General features: G+C 42.4%; 1 pseudogene across 1 annotated transcript; it reads right to left on the bottom strand.

Annotated features, from left to right (window-relative positions):
- Positions 1-409: 409 nt before the first annotated feature.
- LOC308534016 (ferritin heavy chain-like) lies at positions 410-9873 on the bottom strand (annotated as a pseudogene). The gene is made up of 2 exons: positions 9766-9873; positions 410-1061 (listed from the first exon to the last, which is right to left on the bottom strand). The product of its transcript is annotated as a ferritin heavy chain-like (transcript).
- Positions 9874-10371: the final 498 nt, after the last annotated feature.

Here is a 10371-nt window from a genome sequence, read left to right as displayed (position 1 = left end):
TTATGATTTCACTCATATGTGGTATATAAAACTGAGAGCAACAAATGAACAAACAAGAAAAACATACAAAAATTGATAGACACAAACAACAATATGGTGGTTGTCAGAGGGAAGGGGTTGGGAGTAGAGAGTAAAGGGGGTCAAATATATGGTGATGGAAGATGATTTGACTTTGTATGGTGGTCACACAATGCAATATACAGATCATGTATCATAGGAATGTACACTTGAAACCTATAAAATTTTTTGGGGGGAGGGATGCCACATTACTTTATTTGAAGGAATAGTAAAAATGAAAGACATAAGTGGATGTTTTAGTACAAGTTACAGAAAAGATAACTCCAACATGCACTTACTGCTTTGGTGACTAGGAAGTCACTCCCGTGGCTCTGGGAAGCCAGCCTAAGGCTTAGCTCTCATCACTGTCTACCAGGGTGTGCTTGTCAAAGAGATACTCTGCCATGCCAGTTTCAGGGCCTCCAACCTGTGCAAGTTGGTTATGTGGTCACCCAGTTCTTTATGGATTTCACTTGCTCATTCAGGTAGTGATTCTCAATGAAGTCACACAAATGAGGATCATTTTTGTCAGTAGCCTGTTTGTGCAAGTCCAATAGTGACTGATTCATACTTTTTTTCCAAGTGTAATGCACTCTCCATTGCATTCAGCCCCTTTTCCCAGTCATCACAGTCTGGTTTCTTGATATCCTGAAGGAAGATTCCATCATCTCATTGGTTCTGCAGCTTCATCATTTTCTCAGCATGTTCTCTCTCTTCATGAGATTGGTGAAGAAAATATTTGGGAAAGTTCTTCAAAACCACATCATCACTGTCAAAATAGTAAGGTAGTAAGACATGCATAGGCAGACATAGGAAGCGTAGAGCTTCAGGTTGCTCTGGCGGTTGATGGCGGTCTCTGAGTCCTGGTGGTAGTTCTGGTGCACCTTCGAGGTGGACCCTGTCCTTGTTATGGGGCGGCTAAGGAGAGGCAGCTGTGCAGCATTGGACTGGTGGCTGGGGCCTTGGGACTGTCTGAGGGCGCTGGGCAGCTGGCTGAGATGGATCTAGCACTGGGTTCCATCTAAGCACTGTTGAAGCAGGAACAGGGTGACTTTCCACAAAGACTCAAAACCTATATAATCTTATTCACCAATGCCACCTGAATAAATTTAGTAAAAAAAGAATGAAGACCCCCCTAAAACAGAATAGAGATGAATATTGTCCAAATAATAACAATGACTGTCATTTATAGGAAACTTTCAGTATTTCAGCTACTGTGAATAGCTACTATTTACTGAGTAAATGTCAGGCATTGTTATAAATGCTTTACATCTACACTAATAAAAGAAAAACATGGTAATTGGAGTACGACCGCTACCCTTCCCATTGGCTAATCCCCCTGTCACTCACAGAGTAGGGCCGAGATATGCAAATTAACTGGCAGCCAAGATGGCGGCCATCAGCCAGGCAGCTGATGCGAACAGGGAGGCTTGCTTGCTTCAGTGACTGAGGACTCCAACGTTCCCCGCCTGACTTGCCGGCCTCTCAGCTGCAACTCTAATCAACTATGTTGCGCATATAGAAGCTAAAAAAACCCCCAGAAACCTGCTTTACTCAGCGGGGCTTCAGCCAGCCGGACCGCAACATTGCATCAAATACAGATGGTAAACAAAGGCCAGAAACCTGTTTTCAGCAGCCGAGGCCTCAGAGCTAAAGCTGGCCCAGAATAAAAAAAAAGAAAAAAGAAAAAAAGGAGCGGTTGGGAGCTTCAGTCCCAGCCTGAAAACGGCCCTCAGCCCCTCAGCCAGACTGGCCAGGCACCCCAGTGGGGACCCCCACCCTGAAGGGTGTGTGACCAGCTGCAAACAGCCGTCATCCCCTCATCCAGGCTGGCCAAGCACCCCAGTGGGGACCCCCACCCTGATCCAGGACACCCTTCAGGGCAAACCAGCCAGCCCCACCCATTCAGGAGGCCTCTATTCTATATAGTAAAAGGGTAATATGCCTCCCAGCACTGGGATCAGCGGAGCCGCGAGGCCTCCCGGGCCCGGGATCAATGTGACAGGGGGCAGCGCCCAAACCCCCTGATCGCCCTGCAGCTCTGTGTGTGACAGGGGGCGGGGCCCCAACCCCCCACCCCGCCCCGTCCCCCATGGGCCCTGCTCAGTGTGTGACGGGGTAGAGTCATAACCTCCCCATTGTCCCTGCCCTGACTATGAGAGTGGCGGTGCCCCAACCACCTGATTGGCCCTGGTCTGTGGGTGTTAGAGGGTGGCGCCCCAACCCCCCCGCCACCCCACGGGCCCTGCTCTGTGTGTGATGGGGTAGAGTCATAACCTCCCCATCTGCCCTGCCCTGAGTGTGACAGTGGCGGCGCCCCAACCCCCTGATCGGCCCTGCTCTGTGCATGACAGGGGGTGGCGCCGCAACCTCCCCATTGACCCTGCCTTGAGTGTGACAGGGGGCGGTGCCCCAACACCACAATCGGCCCTACCCTGAGCGTGACTGAGGGTGGCATCGCAACCTCCCAATCCGCCCTGCTCTGTGCATGACAGGGGGCAGCGCCCCAACTCCCGAATCGGCCCTGCTCTGAGCCCGACCAGGGGCTGCACCTAGGGATTGGGCCTGCCCTCTGCCACCTGGGAGCAGGCCTAAGCCAGCAGGTCGTTATCTCCCGAGGGGTCCCAGACTGCGAGAGGGCACAGGCCGGGCTGAGGGACCGCCCCTTTCCCCGAGTGCACAAATATTTGTGCACCGGGCCTCTAGTACTATGTATATGATTTAAGCCTCCCAGCAATCCCCTAGATAGGTTCTAAAATGTCTCCTCCTAGTGGCTGTGTGAGGAAGAGCATGAAAGGGGGAGGTGGGCAAGTGTGGAAGCAAGGACATATAGGCTTGGTAATTGTTCTCCGTCTTTCTAATTTTTTCATCCCACTCCAAGCTTTCACTTGAGAATCTGAAGAAATTATAGATCAAGAGAGAAGGGAATGGAGTTAAAAGAAGTGTTTTTTTTTGTTTGTTTGTTCGTGTTTTTTTTTTTTTTTTTTTTTTTTTTTTTTTTTTTTTTTAAGAGAAGTGAGAAACATTGAGACAGAAACCATAGAAAAATTCAGAGAGTATTCCAGGGGGTTAAGTTTAATGGCTGCTACCATCTTTTGTCTCTAATAACTGTAAATGTTCACCATATGTAAAGCTTTTGTAAGTGGAAATTTATCCCAAAATTTTGGAAATAGGGAGAAGTCACAGCCTCCTGAAGCAAAGCAAGAACTAGAGTGAGCAAAAATCTACCCAGAGACACACCAGTGAACCAGGGATAAGGGGAAAATGAAAATGGTTAGCAAACTAGGGTCTTGTGATGAGCACAATTTTGCCACTCACATGGGCATTTTCTGTTCAACCTGCTATATCTTGTTACTGTCAGACATTGAGCATACGTGAGAAGACTGGGAGATAGCAGCTCGTTTCATGCTCATTCACGATTCTCCTTCAACATGGCAAAGGTAAAGGAAGAAAATCAATGTTCTCATCCTGGACTCCCCTCTAACAGGCTTCCCCATGTTAAATTTAGATGCAAAGAGCCCAGGTCCTTTTGGTGACAAGGAAAGGATCTGATCGCAGCTTCTGATATCCAAAGTTGTGAAAGGGATATTTGAATACATATTTCATCTTAACACTCTTTCACCCTGTGGCTGCACTTCCTGGGAAGGGACTGCTGCTCCAGTAATGATCAATCAGTAACTGACTCTTTCTGTAATTGGAAAGGCAGCACAAGTCTGAGAACAATGCCGCTTCACAGACTTTTGTTTATGGAGTCTTTTGTCATAATTTAAAATGCCTTCTGTTTTCCCATAAACCCATGAGGTGGGTTATTGTCACTGCCATTCTAAAGATGAGAATGTGGAGCTTGAATAACTCTACAAGGTTATAAGAGAAGTTATTGGCTTAGGTTGAGAACTCAACATTTCTTGTTTTACCAGATTATTACCTTGTGAGTCACATAACTATAGTGACAAATGGAATGACCAGAGATAATGGGTTAAGAAGTGGGACAGGCATAGAAGTCCATTGATGCACCAAGCTGGAAGATAAAAGGGGCCATTATTCATGCAACAAATGCAGTCTGTGCCATGCTTTTAAGCTACTCAGGACAAGTAAAATGAAGCTATATTTTTTCTTTATTTTATTGCTGTTGTTATTTGTGCTGTTTCTATTACTTGAATACTGTTCTGACTTTTAGGTTTGTCAAGTGGCTCCACTGTGGCTCCTATCACTGGTAAAAACCACCAAAGTAGAGTTTGATATTCTCATGATATGTCATGTTTCCATGTCATATTTCACATTCAGATGGCCAATGGTGGGTGGATAATTAACCAGGTAAATTCAGATTTTTTTATTAATCCTCACTCGAGGATATTTTTTTTTCTTTAATTTTTGGAGAGAGTGGAAGGGAGGGGGAGAGACAGAGAGAAACATCAATGTGAGTAAGACACATCTATTGGTTTCCTCCTGCACCTGTCCAATCAGGTCCATGGGCTGGCATTCTATCCACTGTGCCAAACCAGCTAGGGCTGCAGAAGATTTTTTAAAAATATATGTTTTTATTGATTTCAGAGAGGAAGGGAGAGAGAGATAGAAACATCAATGATGAGAGAGAATCATTGGCTGCCTCCTGCACGCCCCCTACGGGGATCGTGCCCACAACCCAGGCATGTGCCCTTGACGGGAATCAAACCTGGGACCCTTCAGTCCACAGGCCAACTCTTTAATCACTAAGCCAAACCAGCTAGGGCTGCAGCAGAATTTTTAACAACTCATTTTACCTTTCTTTTCAGAATCTTAGCAGATTTATTGCTCTATGGAGAGAGAAGGACATTGAGGGTGAGAACAAAAGAGATCAGTCCTTTTTACTTGATTTTCTGAAGAGGTGGTGAACAAAAGGAAGGCTTTACATACTAGGTATGTGAATCATAGAGGAAGCCTGAGGTGGGGGTCAGAAGGGAAGCTCAGGCTTTCTTTTCTTTTCTTTTTAAAAAATGTATCTGTATTGTTGAAAGTATTAAAGATGTCCCCCATTGGCCCCTCCCCACATTGACCCTCTAAGCTCAGGCTTTCTGACCCAGAGAAAGGAATTATTTTTCTCAGATCCGATACTGAAGATTTAAAAGGAAAGACCTCATTGTCCCATTGCAATGCCACCCCATCCAGGAACCACAGAAGTGAACAGAGGTGATAGGTCTAAACAAAGCAGACTGAGGAATGGCCTCTGAGCACTGACAGCGACACAGCTTGTGGACAGACACGGGCATGACTAACCTGTAAGGGAGTAACAGCTCTTTTAATACCACATGTAGGAGAAGAGAGAAACATTTCTCACATTTGCATGTCAAGAGTAAGAACAGTTATAAGTAGGAGAAAGGGTGAATGCACAGTAAATGTGGAAAATGCCTTGGGAATCCCATGTTTAATCAAGATGGTGCAATGGAAAGTTGTCCAGGCTATCCTCCTCCTCTTGGGGAGAAAATTGCCTAAAAAACAATTCAAGTGAAGTAGTTCACTATTGCTGAATTTCTCCTGCGTGTTAGAACAGTTAGTAACTAAATGTTTGCGGGGAGGAAGAGAAAATATGGTACCTGGTCTCCCCCACATACCTGTGCTTACAATATTGCAATTGTCTATGTTTTCATATATATCCACACACAGATGTAGGCTCTATGGGGGTAGGGATGTTGCCTGCTTGTTCAGGGTGGTATCTCCAGTGCCTGGCACATTTTGTTTGGCATTTAACACATTAGATGGTTGTTGGTTGTCCAAAGGAATGAATGGTAGACCAAGGAAAGGAGTATTACAGATAGAGAAAAAGTTAACTTTTATTTTCCAAGTCTAATCCATTGGTACTCTTTTAAGAGACATGCAGTGTATAATTAAAACCCAAACTGCCGAGGTTCCAAATTCAGTTCTACCATCTTCAAGCTGTGTCATCACAGGATGGTCCTTAATCTTGTCTGTGAACTATGGTCCCCAGTTACATCAATGGATATATCAGGGATATAACTTTTGCTGCATGTACAGAACACCCAAATTCGAGTAGTTCAGATAAGATAAGGGTCTTTCTTTTACTATTTAATATAAAGAAGTCAGTTGAACCTGTATGGCAGGTCTATTATACAATCATGATCCAGACTCTTTCCATCCTTTCTTTTAGCCAATCTTGAACTGTGACTTTTAGAATGGTCACTTGGTGGCTGCTGGAGCTCCAGTTGTTGCATCTGCTTCCCAGGCAGAAAAAAAGGAGATGAGCAGCCTGGCTGATGTGGATCAGTGGTTGAGCATTGACCTACGAACCAGAAGGTCTCAGTTCAATTCCTGGTCAGGGCATATACCCAGGTTGTGGGCTTAATCCCCAGTCCCTGCTGGAGGCAGCTGTTCAATGATTCTCTCTCATCATTGATCTCTCTCTCCCTCTTTCTCCCTTTCCCTCTCCCTCTCCCTTCCTCTCTGAAATCAATAAAAATATATTTTAAAAAGAGGAGATGAGTAAAAACAACTATGTGATAGTGATTTGTCTCCCTTTAAAGAGATTTCTCAGAAGTCTCAATCAAAAACTTCCATTTATATCTCATTGGCCAGACTGTATCACAAGAATCCTCCATCTGAATAGGAGCCTGGAAAATGCTTATGTGTATTGCTATTCCCAAAATAGAAAGGATTATGTTGGTAAGAAAAAAGTGGGGATTGGCTATTGGATACAACTAACAGCGTTGGAGCAGGTGAAGACACACGTAGTGGGCATTCAGATAATGTTGCTATACTCACATTTAAATTAGGCTTGTGATTGTAATTGAAAATGTATATAAATATATAGAAATATATGTAAACTTGAACATTGGAATTTCAAGAGATAGCTTTTAGGTGGCTTCCCAGCTGCTGGGTAATGATTAATGATGTCGTAGAATTTCTTGTGCACCTGAATCCTTATATTCATTCACTCATTTAACCCTTAACCACAACTCTGGAAAGTAGTTTGGCTATTATTTTTAGCGGAAACTGAGGACTAAGAAGAATGCCCCACAACCATCAAATGGCAGAGCTAGGTAAAAGCTTAAACCCAATCTGCTTCCAGAGTATGTGCTCTTGATCCCCAATGCAAGTGAGAGAATATCTCCTAGAAAAAGTGAATTAAAAATAAAAAACTAATTTCTTTGTTCCCTGGATGGAATAACTTAACTCTGAAATCTTAAAGATTTACTTGAAATTGTTTTGTCTCTGTGATATCCTATTCAAAATAAGGAGAATAAATAGCAGATGGTGATATCTGTTAGAATATAAACCCAATAAGGGAAAAGACTGCCATTTTCTTGGCTGGAGCAAGAGCCTAATTTAGTGTCTCAAATATTATGAAAGTACTTGGCAAATCCTATTTGTAGTGAAGCTCACACTTTGACTTCCCCAGCTATCCCAGCCTTACCATGTAAATATGCTGCAATTTAAGAGCTTCTTTTAGAGATAGAACTAAAATTCTTATCTTTAGTCAAAATGAAAATATGCTGTTTTATAAAAACATTTAAAGCTGAACTATTACCAACCAAACAGCTTGCCAGAAAAGGCACATATAATGAGATCGCATTCATAGATGTATTTATGCACATATGCATATATTTTACATGTACATATCATAAACACCCATGCTTATAAAAATAGCCTCATTATTTTTAGAGCATCTGTTGGGAGCAGAGGACATTACCCAGCCATCCTTCAAGGAAGACACAGATGGTAGGTAGTGACTGATTATGAGGAAGTGCATGCTGTCTACACAAGGTCAGGCAAACAAAGCATTGAGCCTTTTCAGTATTAGGATGAAGGCAATTGAAATGCAAATGCGAGAGGATAGGAGGAGGTAGCAATTACTGCCAGTGACCAAATAATTATCAGTATTAACGCTGCCTGCAGAGGTAGGAGAAGGGGGTGGAATTTATCTCATTTTTCACTTTCTCTTGCCAACCTACAGTGGATTAGCGGCGAGGTGGGTGGCACCTGTAACAGCTTTGGATTGGCTGCTTTTACATCCTCTGAAAGGAGGAGGAAGGGGAATCAGCAGGTGGGTTCCCAAGAACAGTTTCATAAACTGGAGACTGAATGATATTTCTACTATCATTAACCCCAGGGAGCTGCTTTTTTTCTTTTTCTCCTCCTTTGTATTTTGCTAGTTAATGCCCAAAATGTTCACCATTCACTCTGCCCTCAAAGAAGCCCTTTTGCCAGGGTTGGTGGCTACAGTTTTCAGCCACACACACTCAGGAATCAGTAAGTATTCTCTGACTAGTTGTTGCACCTTTTCCTGTGAGCTAGTGGTTTTGGTGGTTGTTCTTTTCTTCCCGATTGGACATCTACTGTCATGAAAGTGGCTCTGAGGAGCAAACGAAAGCTGCCAAGTCTACTGGAGCCCTCTGTGGTGCTCCGTGGCTAGTTCATATACTGTGATTGTTTTAGGGTTATTTGGGGGACTGTTTGTTGCTTTGGGGTAGAGGAATCCCATAATGAAACAAACCTCCAAGATATTATCTCTTGTATTAATACTGTTGTTATTGTTGAAGTTATTGGAGCAACAATCTTGGTAGACAAAATCATGGAAGTCTGGGAAAACAACTGTCTTTTGATTTCAGTAGAGAAGAGAAGCCTTTCAATCTTGTCATTATTGTGTAGTTTTTGAAAATGTTTGCAATTTCCATGAAAATGTATACTTCTCTAAGGCTAGCAGAGCTGACTGAGTAGCAAGAGGACAGTGATGCCTATTTATTTCTTCCTTTCAATAGGAGTGTTATTTGGTATGTTTTGTTAAAACTTTGTAAAAGATATACATTGATGTTTGGAATATAACATCTACTGTTAAACACTTTAAAAATTTACTTTCATGGCATTCGGACTTTTTTGTTTGAGTAATATTATTCAATGTATTTCTATGGTAACAGGATAAAAAATATTGAATAGGTTAGTTAAACCTGATTATTCTAGTTATTAAAAGAAAACAGCTCCTTATGTATTTTTGGTAACTCTTTTTCTTTTAGAAACACTTAAACCTCATTAATTTGGATGATATTAGTTAACTTTTTATAGTTTAGGCTGGATGAAATTTTTTAGCTAGGTCGAAAACCAATGGTTGAGTAAATAGGTTGAGAAAACAAGATTTAGAAAGAATGTTGCAAACAATAATGAAAATACACTGTTTTTAACTATTCCTCATTCTCTCCCCAGAAATAATTTGAAGCATATCTGCATTCAACTAACCCATTGTTACAAGGCTTTCTGCCTTATCTACTAATGAGTGACACTTCATTCAACAAATCCGTATTGAAAATCTATCTTGTCCCAGGAACTGTGATTGGCAGTAGAGATATCAGGATGAATCAGAGAGATCTCTGCTTCCAGACAGCTCAAAGTCTAGTGGCCTGGTAGTTAGGAAGTAAATAAATCACAATAGAAGTAGATAATGTTCCTATATGAACATGATAATGTATAAAACAAACTGTGTTTATAAGAGTCAAAAAATGCTTAAGGATTCATTCAGGAGGTGCCATTTCAGTAGGGTTTTGAGGGGAGGAGTAAGAGGTTTTGGAGTAATGCAGTATGCATATAATACATTGGGCAGAAGGAATAAGGAGGTCAGAAGCTCTGAGTTGTGAAATGGCCAGCATCTGTGTGAACATGGTATGTCAGAGTGGTCTCGAGTGTCTGGTGTGTTGACCTGATGTGTCCTTGTGGGATGTAACCTACACTGTGTGCGGGTGTGACAAGGATGCTAGTGATGGTGAAGCAGTAAGGGATAAGGCTGGAAAGGTAGGTTGAGACCTCAGGGTCATGCTCCTCCTCTTCTTCTGCCATCACGGGTACTGTGGGGCATAAGTTTGAGAAGCAGCAAGCCAATGGAGAAAGCATTGGACTTCTTAATTTTTGAAGCTTTCTGAGCTAGCTTACATAAAATGGTATAATAATACACACCTCTCAGGACTAATAAGAAAATACATTTAAGGAAAACATGAAAAGTGCCTGGCAACCTACTTGATACATAGTTGACCTAGGCCAGTGATGGCGAACCTATGACATGCGTGTCAGAGGTGACACGCGAATTCATTTTTGTGGTTGATTTTTCTTTGTTAAATGGCATTTAAATATATAAAATAAATATCAAAAATATAAGTCTTTGTTTTACTATGGTTGCAAATATCAAAAAATTTCTATATGTGACACGGCACCAGAGTTAAGTTAGGGTTTTTCAAAATGCTGACACGCTGAGCTCAAAAGGTTCACCATCACTGACCTAGGCACTTTTCTTTCCCTCTTAAAATGCTATTACAGGAATCCTCCAGGGATTGTTTTTGT

The sequence above is a fragment of the Myotis nattereri genome (assembly GCF_964212035.1).
Source record: "Myotis nattereri genome assembly, chromosome: 1".
Taxonomy (NCBI): Eukaryota; Metazoa; Chordata; class Mammalia; order Chiroptera; family Vespertilionidae; genus Myotis; species Myotis nattereri.
The sequence above is the reverse complement of the archived record's forward strand: the minus strand, read 5'-3'. Positions and strand labels throughout refer to the sequence as shown.